General features: G+C 47.2%; 1 protein-coding gene across 7 annotated transcripts in view; it reads right to left on the reverse strand.

The window, feature by feature from the left end:
• The window catches only part of SEMA6C (semaphorin 6C), a 471,162-nt gene that overhangs the window by 264,262 nt on the left and 189,113 nt on the right, over nt 1-17,787 (reverse strand). The window lies entirely within an intron of this gene.

Raw genomic sequence — 17,787 nt, forward strand, 5'->3', positions numbered from 1 at the left:
AGCGGGTGAAGCAGCCTGAGAAACGAGCTGAAAATATGGTAAACATTTCACCGGGTGAAGCAGCCTGAGAAACGAGCTGAAAATATACAGCTTTCTATCACTAGTTAGTAAATATTTTCTGATTACCCGTATGCTTTTGTTGGAAATATAGCGCTTATTTGTTCCCCACACGCCGTTCTCTAAAAGTGTGGGGAGGTTTTCAAAGTATGAAAATGCAGTATACCGCCTCATGAATATATAGCATCATGAAACTGGAGAAAGTGTAGAGATGTACACGGTTTTGATAATGGTGCATGGGGCATCATGTCTGGAAAAATGTATCACGGTGTAGATTGACTTTAGGGTAGGGGCATTGCTAGTGGGGTAGGGGGAGCCTGAGCCCGCCCTCCCGCCCCCTATGCCAGCTGGGCTACTCACTCTGCACTGTCTGCAGTGCTGTGTTCGCCACTGGCGTAATAGGGACGCCCGCTGCCCCCGCGGTGCGCGGGGCCCGCGACCACATGTCCTGGTATGTGTATGGTATGTGGTATGACCACATGTCTCCAAGTGAGCCCCACTTGGAGTTTAAAAAAAAAAAGGAAAAAAAAAAAAATCTTTTTTTTTTTGGTTTCTTTTTGAATTCACTCTGTATGTATAAAGAAATTATTTCTGTAACAGAAATTATTTCTTTAGGATGGCAGAGTGAATACAAAAATAAACTTTCTTTTTGAAGTAGGTCACTACCCCCACCCCTTGACATGAAGGCCCTAGGTTGGAGGCCTCCATGTGATGAGGTGGGGGAAGCCCTACGACTTCAAAAATAAATAGTTTATTTTTGAAGTCACTCTGCTTTTATAAAGAAATTATTTCCGTTATGGTTCAGTCCTTAACGGAAATAATTTCTTTATGAAGTCAGAGTGACTTCAAAAGGAAACAATATATTTTTGAAGTATTATGGCTCCCTTCAACCCCATGAAGTGTGCATGTGTGAGTGTAAGGCGAAAGAGGGCACACAAATGTATGATGGCTGGGTATGCGTGTGTGCGTGTATGATGAAAGGGTACACACTTAAATGTATGGGTGGCTGACTGGGTGTGCCTGTGTGGTGAAAGGGTGCACACTTAAATGTATAGGTGGCTGCCTGTGTGAGTGTATGATGAAAGGGTGCACACAAATGTATAGGTGGCTGGGTGTGTGTACGGTGAAAGGGTGCACACTCAAATATATGGATCTGGGTGTGTTTGTGTATATATGGTGTGTGTGCTTGTGTTCAGGGGCGCAACAAAACTTACATTTCAGGGGGCTAACCCTTCAAATGTTGGAAGAGGCGCTAACTTCAGGTGTGGTGGGGAGGAGCAAACTTATTTGTATGGGGGCATCTAACTGCTTTACACATTTTAATGAGACTATTCTTGTGCTGCGTCAATGATACAAGCAGTTAACTCTCTCCTTTAAGTCTGAAAGCACCCATTTATTGGCTGCTGTGAGAATAACTGGTCTCCTGTTCCCTCTCTACCCTTCCAATCACTCCCCTGGCATGCAAGTACTAAACCCACATCACAATTTCAATTGCCTAAAATAATTTGACATTTGAATGCAGGCGCTAACAGTGAAATGCTGTACATTAGTAATTGCTGGGCCGAGCCCATTTTAACAGTGAAACCCGGGTGCCGTTTAACATATGTGTCATTTTCTGTCCGGCAACTGCTCTGTAGGTCAGCCAGGTCAAGTCAACATAGATCACAATTTCAGGGGGGGGGGTGGGGTGGGAGTGCTGAAGCCCAGTCAGCTCAATGGTGTTGCACCACTACTTGTGTTTAATTCCTTGATTACTTATTGGTAATCTTCATTACTCCTAGCCCTTTTCTTCCTCATCCCAGTACTTGTGTATGAGACAGTACTTGTGTATGAGGCAGGATGCCTCATACACAAGTTCTGGGATGAGGTAGAGGTACTTGAAGGTAATGCCTGCCTTAGCTACCTGTAATCTTCATTACTCCTAGTCCCACTCTTCCTCATACCAATACTTACACACGAGGCAAGGAGCCTCATACGTAAGCACTGGGACAAGGAAGAGGGACATGGAGGTAATTCTGGGCCAATGAGCTGATTTTGGAGTTGGGGTATGGGGTGGGAGGGAGAGGCGATGTGTGGGGGCGGGGGGTGGTATTGTGCAATACATCATAATGGTCGTCCATGTCCAGTCTAAGCAGGCATGATATGTGGTATTAGTGGCTAGAGAGGCATTTTGGTGCAGTCAGTCTAGTCATTCCTCAGTTTGGTATGACTTTTTTTTAACTAGGCATTTCTGATAAAGAAGTCCTTCTTAGTGTAACTACCTGGCTAGACTGGCATTTGAGTTCTGTCAGTCTAGCCGTTTCTTACTGTATATCTTTCTGGGCATCTGTGATAAAATTACATGATATGATAAGTCATATATAATGCGCCTGTACACAATTGTTTTTAGGCATGACACGACAAGGGAAGGAAAGCAAGGAGGACATGACAAATTATCTTACTAAGCCTTGTATCATTTAGATTGTGCAAGTGTGAGAACGAGAAGTGCAAGGGAAAAGGGAGGGGGTGGGGGAGTGCAAGGGAGAGGGGAGGGGAAAACAGGGCAGCAATGCTCTGAGTAAGTGCAGCCAGGGCAGCACGGCTCTGGGTAGTGCAAGGAGAACAAGGGACTGTAGGTTTACAGTTACAGCCCCTAACTGCGTGGTAAGCCCGGAGCAGTGTAAGGGTGACTGATTAAGAAAGAGCCTGGACTCAGCGAGACGGAGGGTAGCCAAGCAACCAGTTGGTACAGCAGTCAGGTAGGTCAAATAGGTCAGCAGGGGAGGGGGAGAGAGAAAGCAGAGGAGAAGAGGAACGTTTTGATTTGCTTCCAGAACTACAGGTGGTCCCGCTCAAGTTTGGGAGGGTCAGGGAGGCCATACCAGAGGAAGGTGCCTGCAGAGGAGAGAGATCTCCCCCCCTCCCCTCTCTGCCTGGAGAAGCATCTAACCCTTAGGGCTTGAGAATGAAGGTACTTTGGAAGAGAGCATTGGATGTAGTGTGGATCGCAGCCACAGAAAGCCTTGTGCACAATGCAAAGGGTCTTGAACTTGATCCTTGCAGCCAACAGGAGCCAGTGGAGAGATTTCATGGCTGGAGAGCTAGCGTCGTGGGCTTGATGCCAATAAGAAGTCTTGCAGTCCTGATCTGGATTAGTTGCAGAGGGCGGAGAGTAGAGGAAGGCAGATTGAGAAAGTGGCTGTTGCAGTAGTCCAGCCTAGAGAGAACCAGGGCTCTGCAGACAGTGAGCTTCTGGGGGAACGTGAGAAAGGGAAGAGTCCCTTTGAGGAGGTGCAGCTGGTAGTGGGACTTCTTGACGACATCCGAGATGTGAAGAGAGAAAGAGAGAGGGGAGTTGAAGATGACACCAGGAATGAGCGCGAGAGGAGAGTAGGCTGAGGGCAGCCTGAAGATAAGCTGAGTGTCATCCGCATAACTCTGAAAGTTAGAGAAGAAGGTAGAGATCAGGTGGGCCAAAGGGGCCAAGTAGAGGTTCAAAAACCAGGGTGAGAGGATATAGCCCTGTGGAACGCCATAGGTAGAGAGGTGGCAGAGTGAAAGGGACCAAATTGGACCTGGGAGGGGCGGTCCAAGGGGAAGGAGGTCAGCCACTACAGTGCCTGATCCATGATGCCCAGGTTCTCACAGAGTTGATTGATCAGGATGGCGTGGTGGACCGTGTCGAAAGCAGAGGAAAGTTCAAGGACGATGAGGACAGAAGGCATGCTGAAATCAAGGTTAGAAATCAGATCTTCACAGGTGTTCAGGAGAGCAGTTTCCATGCCTCTGGCATCTCTTAAGCCAGACTGATGGTCATGGAGACAACCAACAGATTCAGTGTGGAGAGTAAGCTGGGAGATGGTCAGCTTTTCCAAGAGTATGGGAGAGGGGAAGTTCCAGTGGCAAACGAATGATTACAGAAATCGGCTAAGGCTGGAGCAAGGGTGTCAATATGGTCTTTGATGTTTCTGGAGGAGCAGGCGAGCACCCGTTTCGACTACGCTTCCATAGATGAGACTTGTCTAGAAACCTAGTCCGGTGTTCGAGAGAAAGAGGAGAAAGGAGGAGGAGAGGGAGAGATGGCCAAAGGGGGGCCGAGAGAGGAAGAGGAGATAGTGGACAGGATGTCCTGAGTTTTAGCAGCGAAGCGAGAGGCCAAAGCCGTACAGAGGGCCTGTTGAGGGAACAGGAGAGGTAGAGACCGCAACAGGATTGTCCAGTTCCTTGTAGATTTTAAAGAGTTTGGCCGTGTTGTTAGAGGCCGCAGAGACGCAGGCTTGAATGTGTGCTCTCTTCTTGATGAGTCTCATTGCTTCGACTGGCATTTTGGTGCAACCAGTCTAGGTATGTCTAAATGCGGCCTGGTATGCTTTATTGTAATGTTATTACGTGTCTACACTGGTATACATTGTGCAGCCAGTTGGACATGTTTTCATTGAGCATTGTAATTTTTAATAGCAAAGCATTAATGTTCCTGTGCACTGTTGGTGACTTACATGCATTGGATTGGTGTTACCCTACAAAACAATAGCACACACTGTGGCCTTTTAGCCAATTTTTCTCTGAATGTTTGCTGTATATTGCATTAAACACATTCATATCTTTCTCCTAGTGCAGTGTGTGGCATACCCCTTCAACAGCACGTTCGTGCGTATTGCACAAGTGTGGTAATCTAGGCCGGCCCAGTGTGTGGCGCGACCTGTGATTTGTTGCTGAGTTGGGGGGGGGGGCCCTCAGCATGGCTCGCAGTGGGGGCCCCCAGATCTTGTGTTACGCCACTGGTGTACGCCCATGTTGCATGGCACCCCTGTAAGGGGCCATGGTATCTCCCACTGTGTTGTTGTGTGGTCATATGGTTACCCATGTGACCAACCTAATAAAAGGTTCGACCCGCTTCCGGCTCGGGAGTCTGACCATCACTAGGCTCCGGTGTCGTTCCTGGTGCACCATGCTGGTGCCTCACCATGTGCGCTGGGCCCAGGGACGGGGCCCAGCTCGAGGATGGTGCCCCTGCCGGGCAACGCCGTCCGGACGATGCCCCTGCCGCGCAACGCCGTCCCTGTGTGATCCCACTGCCATGTGAACATGGCTAATGTGGCGACCCCGCCCTGGGTGCCCCCTGAGCCGGGGCCGCTATGCGCCGGGTGCCCCCGGCCACGTGCGGTGCTCCGGTTATCCGAAGCGGGTGGGGTGACCCCCACCCATGAGTTCACGGCGTGATCGCCGCACCAGTGTGCCCCGTCAGGTGACCCCGACATGAGTATGGGGGCTGCCCGTTGATCCAGAGCAGCCCCCACAACAGCCCGCATGGCTCACATACACACAGGGCTGCAATCAATGATGAGGAGCTGTTAAGTTCCCTCTGCCGTCAAGATCCGCACCTCCAATCAGAATGTTGAGCACAAAACTGAATGACGGGTCTTTAGTGACTTAATGGTTTTGTGCCTACATTCTGATGGGAGGTGAGGTGCAGTGGGGTTTGGTAGTTAGTGTGCACAAAAGCTTCTCTGCAGGAGTGCTTGTGACGTCATACATTCCCTTTCATAGGCGGTCCCCCTACTTTTGTCTGTGACCCGCCTACGTTTGTCTTTGGGCCCCTCTTTGCCCCCCTAAATTTGATTCCCAACGACACCACTGCTTTAGGGCAGAAAGGTTGCGCCCAGCGCAACAGGTTGGAGGTTTAAAAAAGTGCAATGTTAGAAAAACGCCCACAATGCTGGCCAGTCGTAAAGAATTTGTTGAGATTTAGTGCTCCATTTAGCGGAAATATTATCTAAGTGGGTGCTACATTTTTCATGAAATTTTTTTTTAATTAAATGCTTTCATGTCTCATTAATCTTGTCCTTGTAGTGGAATGTGCTTTAGCAATTTTGTGCCCAGGGCATTAGCGACCATTGCATTAGCCAGGCGAACGCCCCGCCAGGACGGCGAACGCCCCGCCAGGACGGCGAATGGCAGGCTCTGCCCTTAGTGGGGAAGCCCACCCAGCCCAACTGACAGGGAGGATGGACGGACTATGTGGCCCCCGCCCACTGGGAGGGAGGGCAGAAGCACGTCACAGAGGGGCGACAGATGGGGAGTAGGGCCAGAGAGGGGGGCTATATAAGGCCTCTGGGCCCCTGGTGCGCCCTCTTGGTCCTGCTCCCCCCCGAGCTCAGAGGAACCCGCCCACCCTTCCCTCTTTTTTTTGCATGGTCCTGTTGGTGTCATGTAATTATCTGTTTTTCTTCCAGAGTTGCCCAGCGGATGTTACATGGTGATCCTAAGAGAAAGCGCTGACAGATGCCACAAGCGGACTGCGCAGCCAAAAGCTTAGAAAGCACGGCGCCCAGGAGTACTAGACTCCGGGGAGACTGGGGGAAAGGGGGAGGGGCAGGGGGCTTGGAAGTCCTTCCAACTCCAACGACGGGGGTGCGTGGGAAGCTTGTGAGAAGGGAAAGAAAGTAAATGGGGGGAACAAAAACTTGGGAAAGGGAGGGGAAGTAGTGGGGAATAGGAAGAATTAGGTTACGGGAAAGCTTGGGAAAGGAAAGGATTTGGGGAATGGATAAGAAAGGGCAAGGAAGGAGTTGGGTAAGCAAAGAAATGGGGGAATGGGAAGGAGCTGGGGAATGGGAAGAGTTGGTGAATGAGAAGAGTTTGGGGGAGTAAGGATTTCAAGTCTGGAATGAATTGATCGGTTGTATAGACTTGGGTACGGGGGTATTGGAAGAGCTGGGGAAGGAGAATTAGGGTACTGGGAATGTAATAGATTAGCAATGGAAGGGGTTGGGGCAGGCAAACCCTTTCAGCACTAAGATGTGGGGTATAGAAATAACTTGGGGAGGGAATGATAGGTATTTGGGGAATAGAAAGAATTGAGAAAGGAAACAGTAGGAGGGGGAAATGGACAAAAATGAAGGGGGTAGAAAGCACTGGGTGAATGAGAAGAGGGTTGCGAATGGCAGAAGTTGGGAGGGGTTAGGCGGGGAAGCGGCACAGAGGGGGGGCAAAGAAAGAAATGGGGAAATAATGACCAAATGAAAAAAGCATAGAATGAGAAGCAAGAGAACCAATGAACAGAAGGGTAGAATGACGAAAATAAAAGGCCATGGGTAGAAAGGGAATGACTAGGGAGTGAGGGGTCTAACCGGTAGGGTCCTCCAGACGCTGATGGGGGGGTGAGGTGCTTAGGGTGCCACACCCAGCGCAGAATAATCCTGAGGTGTTGGGGAGAAACGGATCACTTGTAAGATAACTCCTGGCTGGAAGCTTCAATAAAGCTGCCTGTGGCATTTCTGACTTCCACCTTTGACAACTGATCCTGCCTCTTTATTTCAGGGAAATCACAGGGGGTCCTTCGGGGAGCTGGAGGGAAAGTAGGCCGAGGTTGCGAGGTCCAGTATGATGGGTGCGGCGGTGGATGCCTGAGTCTATGGGGGGGCAGCAGCTGTGGGCTGTCCCCGCTATGCTTTATGACAAAGAGTTTACCCCAGCGCGACACATTGGAGTTTTTATAAACTTGCAATGTTGGAGAAACGCACACGAGGCGGCTCCAGTGTTCCATTTTGCAGAAGTTTAGTAAGTGCTACATTTACATGCAATATATTTAGTGCTCTAATGTCTTGCAAGTGCTCCAATTTTGGTGGACATTGCTTTAAATGATTGCCTACATTTTCAGAGAAAATATTGGAACTTAGTTGCTCTAATGTCTCACAAGTGGTTGCTTAAGTGCAATGGGGGAATGCGTGGCTAAACAGTATCACACTGTACTGTCAGCACCAGCCCCAACCTTGTAGTTTCAGGTTAAAGGTTTCGGGGGACACGATTTGAATGCCTGCTAGGACAATTAATTTGCAGGGCACAAAGGGTTTGGAATTATCGGTCTCACGCTGGGTTTGTGTGACAATTAGTAAAAAGGGCATTTCAGGTTTTAGCTGGTACTTGTCTCAAGCTGTGGAACCCATGCCAGCCCATGGTGCCACAGAGGCCGGGAAAGGAAGGAAAATCCCACTGTTTTAAGGGGTTGGCAGAAATGAATGAATACAAGGTTCTGACATTTCCATTCTGTAATAAGGACTCCGAGTCAGAGATTTATCATTTTTCAGCAGCTGTCTTATTTACAGTAGAGTAAATGGAATATGGCCCATTTTAATTATTTCCTCATGACAGAGTCTTCAGCACACTTGCTTGGAACCCCTGCAAATGTTGCGCAAACGGCAGGCAAAGGTTTGGGTAATTAGTAGAGCCCGTAAAATGGGCCAGTGGGCGCAGCACCAGTTGTGATCTGATCTTGATCCTTAGTCTGCAACAGTTCTGGACGCCTGTGGCGCAGGCATGAGTGGCACACAGCGATAGAATTGGGGCCCGAATTTAAGTGCGCATTTATGGCATAAGCAGGAGTATCCAGAGTTTGGCCAGTGTTGCTGAATAATATTCTTGTAGAATGAACCTTTTGCAGCACATTTCATCTGAAAAATCCTTGCATTTAGTTGCTTCCTTTGTGCACCCAGTGACTTGCTGACCCGCTTTCCCAATAAATACGCGTCACCAAGTGCAGCCTGCTGAGCTCAGTCTTTTTACCACCACGCGGCACCCCCACTGCGTGTGGCCAGTACTTGATCCAGTTTAGAACCCCTTACCATTCTGTCATGGTGCCACACTATCTGCTTAATACAGGGGGGCTTGCAGCACCACAGATGGATCAGATTTAGGACAGAATGCTCAATTATTGCCATATATCGGGGCAAGATAACATTTAAGGTCTATATGTAGAAATTCACAGCATTTGTGCCCTGCGACGGGCTGCGCGTAAGGAAATTGGTTAAACCAGCTGAGCTATGCACTGAAGACCCGGTACAGAAATGGAGACCTGGAATCCGAGAATAATGTACCAGGCATGTTCCCATTTGCCAGTGCAGTCAGGGCCAGGAGCGGTGGGTAGGGTATAGGATTCTGCTTTCCGGTAGATTTCGCCCCCCTCCCCACTTTCATCTTAGTGCTAGACCAGCCCCATTAAACAGAAAGCATGTGTTAGCCTAGTGCCATTCTCTCCACCCACTGCGCCATGAAGTGCCTGGAGGACCCAGTGTAGGGTGCATGATGAGAACCCAGTGCGGGATTCATGTAGGGGGGAGGGACAGCACCTCCACCATGCAAATGTTAAGGTTGATAAGTTGCTGGTCGGGTGTTAAGAGCGAAAGATTAATAGAAGGTGAAATTGCTGATCCATGTAAAGGTTGGCGCCAATGGAGCCAACTGGGAAGAATTGATTTGCGTACTTGTGCTGTCAATACTAACAGATTTATGTTACGTCATAGGGGATGGAGATATCTGGGGATGTCCGGGACTGCCTCAGGCTGGTCTGGTGAGTATGGCCATGAGCACAGTAGAAGCGCCCAGGATTTTGGTAAGGTGTGGGGCACTCCCACGATGTACTGGCTCAGCGGTAAGGTTGGATGGACAAGCTTAGGTGCGCTGACAATTTACAAAGGTATGCAAACGTGGAAGGCATACCAGGTGTTCGGTTGGTCAACAAGCTTCAACTAGTAAGGATACTATGGATGCTTGAACCGCTTGCAGGATATTATGTCGGTTTCAGCTCTGGGGCAAATTATTTCTGAAATCCAACTAAGGGTTTTGTAAAACCAAAACACTGAGCCAGCGCTAAAGTCCACCTTTTATTGTAAAGTGTACCATCAGAGTATTGGGTGGCATAGGCAGACCACCCCTCAATTATCTTAGGAGGAGAGAGGGCCTTACATAAATGGGGGCTTAGTTGGCCAGAGGCCTTGCAGGACAAGAATAATACAAGATACTCTGATGCTTGGGCCACGTGCAGGGTCATTTGGCATCTCCAGCATATCACCACCCCCCGCGCATTGATCGGAGCGGTAAGCAGGTTATGGACATGCAGGTGGAACACCAGCTAACTATCTGCTGCTGCCACTTTTAAGCCCCCAGTGCCGACCCAGCACAACTGTGACTAACAGGGTATTTATTATACGAGGGGAACCGAAGTACAGCGGGCACTTTTGAGAACAATCCCCAGTATTTAAGAGCGCTTGAGGGCCCCGAGGCTAGTGAGCACGGTGGGTGTTGGCATACCAATCTTTGCCATGGGCAGACCGTAACATGCCATGGGAATGTATCAAAAGCACACTAACACAGGGATCCTTCAAATAGCGGGGAGGTTGCGAAGGGCTCTAAGTGTGAATTTCTCGTCTAGAGCGGGGATAGCTCATTGGGTTGAGCGCTCGCTACAGCAATGGGGGTGATGGAACATCAAGCCGCATTAACAGGGACCAATGAGCCCTTCAATTTTCTGAGATTGTGAGTGCTGACTATGCTGGGATGGTAAGAACAGGTGACTATGGGCTAGGTACAACATGGTGACAGAAAAGGGACACCCCAGGGTGCCCTGCTAGGCTGGAATACAAATAAAAGGTGACTTGGAGGTTCCCACCATGGGGACATTTCCTGCATATCAGGGAAGAAACCCAGCGAGTAAGAGATAATCGTTGAGGGTCTGGAGGACTGCTATGACTGACCTGGCAGTCGGATACCAGGTGTGAGACAAACGGTACAGGAGTGACCCATACACTGGTTCAGAACCTGAAAAGAGCCATACTAAAGTTATGGGAGTTTTCCCCGGCAGCCAGATACCGGGTGCCCTTGTGGGTGGATTTCGGGAACGATGGTGGTCTGGCTGGGAACATCAAGGGGGAGGTGCCGCTCTTTGGTGCCCACAGTGCACAGGCAGATGCAATGGAGGCCGGCCCCAAGACATTGGTCGTCCATGTTTAAAGGGCCCAGATACAGGTGGCTTTAAGGATCTTAGCGTAGGAGTTGTCTGGCACAGAAATATTCAGGTCCGGCCTATGCCCAGGCAGCTCTGGCGTGGGCCTCCTCTCTTGAGAAGATGGACACATTTACGTGGTGAGCATGTCCTAAGAGTTTGGGGGGCATTGGGGGCCATGTGGTTGGTTAACCTTTTTCGCATTTCATGCCCAGTAAAAAAAAATGCCATGTCATAGTAAGAAATGACTTGACTGGATGCACCAAAATGCCAGTCTAGCCACACAATAACCTGTTCATGCTTGCTTTATCATAGATGCCAGTGATAAAATGTCTGGCCTGCCCCTGGGCCCCCCAGCGCCTTGCACACACACAATCACATTCATACCAATCAACCACTAGTCATTCACCATATACCTTCCCTCATCCAGATCATTCACACATGCAACCAGATCCTAAACACACTGTATTCTCATTCACACGACACACATACTTACACCCATACATATATGCACCATTCATATGAGATATATATATACACACCCACATATACACACATACATACATACATACATACACACACATCCAACACACACACATGGACACATTTGAAAAAAGGCTTCCTTACCGGTTTCCCGACTGACTCAATACGCTGTCTACACTCCGGGCCTCAGGCTCCCGCACATACAGGAATCAGGGAGAGCTTCCTGGTTCCTGTCGGACATGCTTAGGGAAGTCAGAGGCGTGGCTTCCACACCGGCAGCCAGCCACATTCGGCCCCAGCCCAGCCCTCTCCCCGACTATAGTCGGGGTTGAGGAATGGTTTCCTCCTGTACATGGGGAGGCAGGGCCCCATGCACTGGCTACACTACAGGGGCCCTGCTATGCCAGTGAATTTAAAGAAGTTTTGTCATAGATTGGAGGCTGAAGCCTCATCACTTTGTAACCAGTGCCAACTTGCCCTTTGTTATCTGCACCTACTACAGAAGCGAGACAGAATCTGTTCTTTATCATGGTACTCTGGTCAATCTTCAAGCACTGGTAGTCCATTTAATTGGGGAAGAAGAGCTTGCCTGGAGAAGTAGAGAGACACAGACAGATACCCTTGCATTATGGAGATGAGCCAGACCCAAGCCTCTGGGCCAGACCTGCTTAGTCCTGGCTGCTTGTGGAAGCCAGTTTACATGATGGGAGAAAGCACCTTTAGTAAGAGAAACAAATGATCTTTCTCCGATCAGGAGACCTACGGGTATAGCCGTATCTGCCCCTGACCTAAGTGCTAGTTACCCGCAAATGGCTTGTAAGCCCAGGAGAAACAGACCTCTGCTTGAAGGTCTGTCTTCTTTGGTTGAATCCTGCTGGAAATTCTTAGACCAAAGCCACCCGGTCCCACAGGATTCTGTCATATTGCAAACTAAGGACTGAAAAGTTTGCTGCAGAATAGTGACATGGCTGATAGTGGACACCTCCACTACCAGGCCTGGTCTACGTGTTTGTCCAGAGGTATATAGGCCAAAGGTGCTGCATTGACAGACTTGCTCGTAGCCATAGCATCATAATAGAACGTAAGCCCTGCTTGCACTTGAGAATGTAGACATCTGTACCAGATGCCTCATAGGACATGTCCTGGGTACACAGGGCATCTTTCAATGACGGGTAGTTCAGGAAGCCCCCTCACGCCCTCCCTACCCTGCCTCAGTAGGTTCTGTGGGGTGAATGGTGAAAGATGCAGACTCAACAGTTTCCATCAGAAACAGGTTTATTCTTTGTGTTCTTCTAAAAGGTTCGCCGTCATTTGTGATGTCATCTTTGATGTCCTGGGTGTTAGTCTTATCAATGCACGGTGGTGGCATGAGTTATGGTTGCTTAGCTTACCATAACTGGTGAATTTCTGAGGTTTTTCAGTTTTACTTGTAACCATAGTGTCCCTTTAACAACGTTTTTTCATTGAATTTCATAGGTTTTTTTATAAGTGCAACTTAATAATAACATCCCTTTAACAAAGTTTTTTCAGTGAATTGTATAGGTTTTTATTGGTGCAACTTAACCATAACGTTTCTTTAACAAAGTTTTTTTCAGAGCACTCCATGAGTTTGTACCAGTGCATGCTATTTTCCTACAACTTACTAATATCATACTTACCCCAATATAGCAACGTTTTTGTCCAATTTACGTTTCACCTTAAAACTCTGCCATTTCCCACCTTCTAGCATAATTTTTAACACTTCTATACTTTTTCCACTGTTTTTGCTTACATCAACGTCCGCGAACATCTGACGTCATTATGGCACTTCCAGACAGTGCCACGTGACCATGCGCTTGCGCGCGGCATTGCGACATGTCCATGAACGCGTTTGCACTTCGCGTTCAGGCCCTTGCTTTGAGGACAGTTCGGAACTGCATTTTCTACTGATCGAGGAACTTTCAAGCTCAAAATGTACCCTTACACTGCTCCAACACCCATTCTTACTCATTATCCATTAACAATATAGTACAAAGCACATACTTGGAAGAATATTAACAAAACTGCCATTTATCCTAAAAATAGCATCAGCTATTGCCATCCCATCTCCCCAAGAGCCACCACCACCACCAGCTGGAGGACCCACACAAAATAAAAAATAAAAAAGCAGCACAGTATTTCCAAAGACAATGAAGAGGATCAATAAGATGAGCTAGAGGAAGTGCCTCCCTCTAGCACTCAGAGAGAATCAAGGGTGTGGCAGTTCTTTACCACTGTTGGGAATGTACCAAAGGCTAAAGCTACAAAAATGAAATGCACTGAGTGCAACTTTCTACTCTGTCACAGACTACCTGGACATTACTCCTACGGGACCACCTCCATACCAAATCCAACTACTGCAATGCTCTCAAAGATTGTACCTTTCTTAGCAAGTAGTAGGCAGTCTTCCTCCACATCATCTTCCTCAACCAAGACTGTAACCACACAGCCTACATCTGTGGGACACAAATTCCCACCAGCTATCTTGCAAGCAATAAAAGAGGCTGTTCCATATCTTTGGAAGACAACAGTCCTCTGTATATACACTTCAACACACCACTCTGCAGGGGGAAGCAATTTCGACATGCGTCTGAAGCGGTAATCTAGCATGAGACAACACTGCCCACTACCTTAGCAGTAACATGCATGCAACATCTTCCCCTGTCCACCTGCCCCTCCATATTAGTGCTTGGTGCCTGTTCCCTCATTTCCCTACTCACCATACATTCGAACCTCTCCTGCAACCATTTTGTTTTCTTTAAAACAAAAGAAAGGTTCCTTTAGAAACCACCTTTCACAGTTAAAAAATAGAACTAAAAAAAACAAATCTAACATTTCCATTAGCATTCTGTGTTAGACTAATGGGAATAATGCGATGTTCATCCCCCGTTCCAGGGACCAGAATGTGGGGGGGGGGGGGCTAACGGCCCGGCAGCCCAAGTTATCGGTCCACACAAAGTGTGTCTGTGTGTGCCCTGATGTCTGTAGGCTTTAGCGCATTATAAATAAATAAATGAGGGCTCCGGACCATTATCCTCCATTGCAGCCTCTGCAATGGGAGATAAAGGCCATTAGCAAGTGGGAACCCGGGGTGCTAAAAAAAAATAGATTTTTCTTCAGGCGTCCCGCTGTAGGAAGGAAAATCCTTTTCCAAGATGGCCACCATGGAAAGAGAAGGCGGGGCTCCGTACAGAGCCTCTCATCCCTTACCATGGCAGTCTGCAGAACCCTATGACCATATTACCACAAGCACATTTTTCCCTTTCAAACCTATCATACTTTCGAATAACTTTACCACATAGCCGATCCCAGGTGAACATGGCCACTTCAACACAATTTTCCGTCCCTCACGGTCATGGTCAGTAGCCAGATTGTCTGCATCATGACTTTATATCATGACCTGGACAATCTGGCCAATGCCCATGGCCACAGGTTATACCTCAGTCACCAAAGGTATATCAGTATTTTTTGTAGCTACTTTATGACACTTGTCAAAAAATAAAACACAGGCACATTTGCAAAAACCATGCTTTAAGGTCCTTGCCAATGCTCCTTACACGAGTTTGTTTGAAATCCGCCCATGTTTTATTTTTTCAAAAGTGTCAAAAAGTATGTTCATACAATAGTCATAACTTAGCCCCCACTTAACAAAATCCATTCAGTCTTTACACAAACATTGATGGTTGGGTCTATAATCTTTCTCAAAACATTTGTCCACTGTCGTCAAACAGCAACAAAGCTATAAGCCATCTAAAAATGTTGAGACCCCTCTCTAATTTCGCCCCCTCTTGAGAAAATCCCACCAAACTTTAGAAAAACATTTATATCTCAATCTAAAATCTTTTTGCAAACTTGTGTAGATTTGTCAAATAGCACCACATTTATAAGCATTTACATTATTTTGGGACCCTCTCTCTATTTCGCCCCCTCTTGACAGAATCCCACTAAACTTTGCAAAACCATTTAGAATTAGGTCTAGAATAAGATTACACATGCAGTTTCATTGAGTGGCGCCAAAGTTATAAGCCATCCAAAAACTGCTTTGCACCAACCCTGTAATGCAGAAACAGGCACAGATATCCTAGGACATCTGAACTGTCCGCGGACACTAGAGGACTGCCCCACGACATCTGGAGTGTTTGCAGACTTGCGGGGGTTGAAAAACACCTCTTTTTTGGCTTATTATGGCCATATTCCATCCTCATCATCCCCCATATTCCCAGTGATTGTTGAGTTTGACAAGTGCAATGTTGCATTGTATTTTTTCTACCGCAGTGTCCGTTGACACTGGCAAAAGTAAGCAAATCAAACATGGCAGGTGTTTTGAGAAAACTGATGCTTTTCCCCATCCAATCAGCTGGTGCGCCCGATGTCTGCAGACTTCACGTCGCCCGATAAGCCAATCAGATTACTGTCCGCAGACCGAACCCAGATATCAGTCATTTTTTTGACTTACGTTTAGCCGGCTTTAAAGACAACTACTGGACGGGATTTACACCAATTTACAAAAGCACACTTTTGGGACCAAGGCGCTGCACGTGCCACAAATTTGGTGAAAATCCGTCCAGTGGTTTGGGCTGTAGGCGTGAGCAATGTTTTTTCTCCATTATGTCTACGAAAAAAAACTGGGACCCCCCTAGAGCTGTGCTCCCCCTTGAGGAAACCTCACCGAACTTGCCAAAACTATTCAGAGCGGGCCATATACTTTTTTTGCAAAGTTTAGTGAGGATTCGTCTAGGGGGAGCGAAGTTATACGCCCCCAAAAAGTGCTCTTCCTATGGGTTTAGCAACTTAACTTAACCATAACTACGCGGCCGCTATATATTTTAAACTTCTCTTTTTTTGTTTTTCCATGAAAAAACAAATTTACAATAATTGAAACAACCAAAAATAGAAAAACAATGTAAAAGCTAAAATTAAATTGCTACCTCTATTAACATTCCCTCCCACTCCCCTTTCACAGCTTCGTAGAAATCAATGTTGAATGGTCACTCCAGGGATATGTTAATGTCTAAATTTCGTTCTTTGTGGACAGAAAGGTTTTCTGTAATCATCCTTCAAAAATGATAATATGGAGGCCCAGACATTGCGAAAACCTTCCAAAATAAAATTGTACATTATACGTTACCCACTGCAATGCAAACAGACCCACATTTTCTGTATCCAAACATGTAATGCAAGGATCAGTGCCCCCTTCCATCTCTGAGCAATAACCAGGAGAGCTGCTATAAACATAATGGATAAGGCCTTCTTCCAATGTTTATCCAAAGTTTGTGACCCCCTCCTGCTCTCGAATACTTAATAGGAAGGTGATCGGCAGAACAGGATCTGATCCTCCATAAATGGATTGCATATCTTCCTGTATTCCCTTATAAAAATTGTTTAATTCGGGGCAACCCCACCAAAGATGCAACCAGTCTATCTCTACACCCCCTCCAACATCTATCCAATACTTGAAGGAAAATACTATAACATTTTGCCAGGTTATAATGCCATTTCATCATAATCTTATACCACATTTCTTGCACCTGAATTTCATGCAATAACATGGGAATGTCTCTCCAGAGATCTTCCCACTGCTCCCTAGATATATATTGAGCCAAATCCCTATGCCAGTTAGTCATAGGGCTATTCCAATTTTGGTTGAGCTCCTGAAAATATCTTTGAAAGCAGATATTTCGCAAAGGGTGTTCGTGGTCCAAGCGCTGCTAGTTTATTCAGTGGATTGGATATTTAACCCAATGTCAAAGCTGATAATATCCAAGCCTTTCCTTCTCTGGGAGATGAAAAACTTGTTGGCATTTCCTAGAAGATCTAATCCCCCCAGCATCAAACGGGTCATGTTATCTATTACACCCCCTAGTCCTCCAAACCGTAAATGCCTCTTCATTCACTTCTGGAGCGAATTGTGGGTTGAATTAGGGAATCCCATACCTCCCCAGCAAGTTTCGTAACCTGGCTTACATACATATTCCTGGGGTGATCAGCCTTTGGAGGACAAAGTACACTGTTTAGTGGCTGGGTTCTGCCCAGAAGTTCCCCTGTCCCTTGCCAAACCATTCACAAATAAGTGAACTGCACCGCCACAAAATACGCTTTAAAATCAGGAAAAGCCAAAACCCCCGTTTCTAGGGGCCATAACAACATTACGAGGAACACTTGGTCTCCCTTTCTTCCACACAAATTGAAACGATAACTTCTGTACATTTTGAAAGAATGAAACCGGTAGGTGGATTGGGAGGGCTTGAAAGAATAATAACACCCTAGGTAATATAACCATCTTAATGGCCACACTCTTCCCCAACCATGAGGCCACATGTGGATACGATTTAGAAAGAGCTAATTTCAAAGTTAGAAACATTAGCCTCATATGGGCCACCAACCATTGTGGTAAGGTGTACCCCAAATATTTAATACTACCCAAGGTCCAGCGAAATGATGAAGTAGTTTGGAGAAGCTAAGTCTCAGCATGT

The sequence above is a fragment of the Ambystoma mexicanum genome, chromosome 1p (assembly GCF_040938575.1).
Source record: "Ambystoma mexicanum isolate Mex_15411 chromosome 1p, UKY_AmexF1_1, whole genome shotgun sequence".
NCBI classification, from domain to species: Eukaryota; Metazoa; Chordata; class Amphibia; order Caudata; family Ambystomatidae; genus Ambystoma; species Ambystoma mexicanum.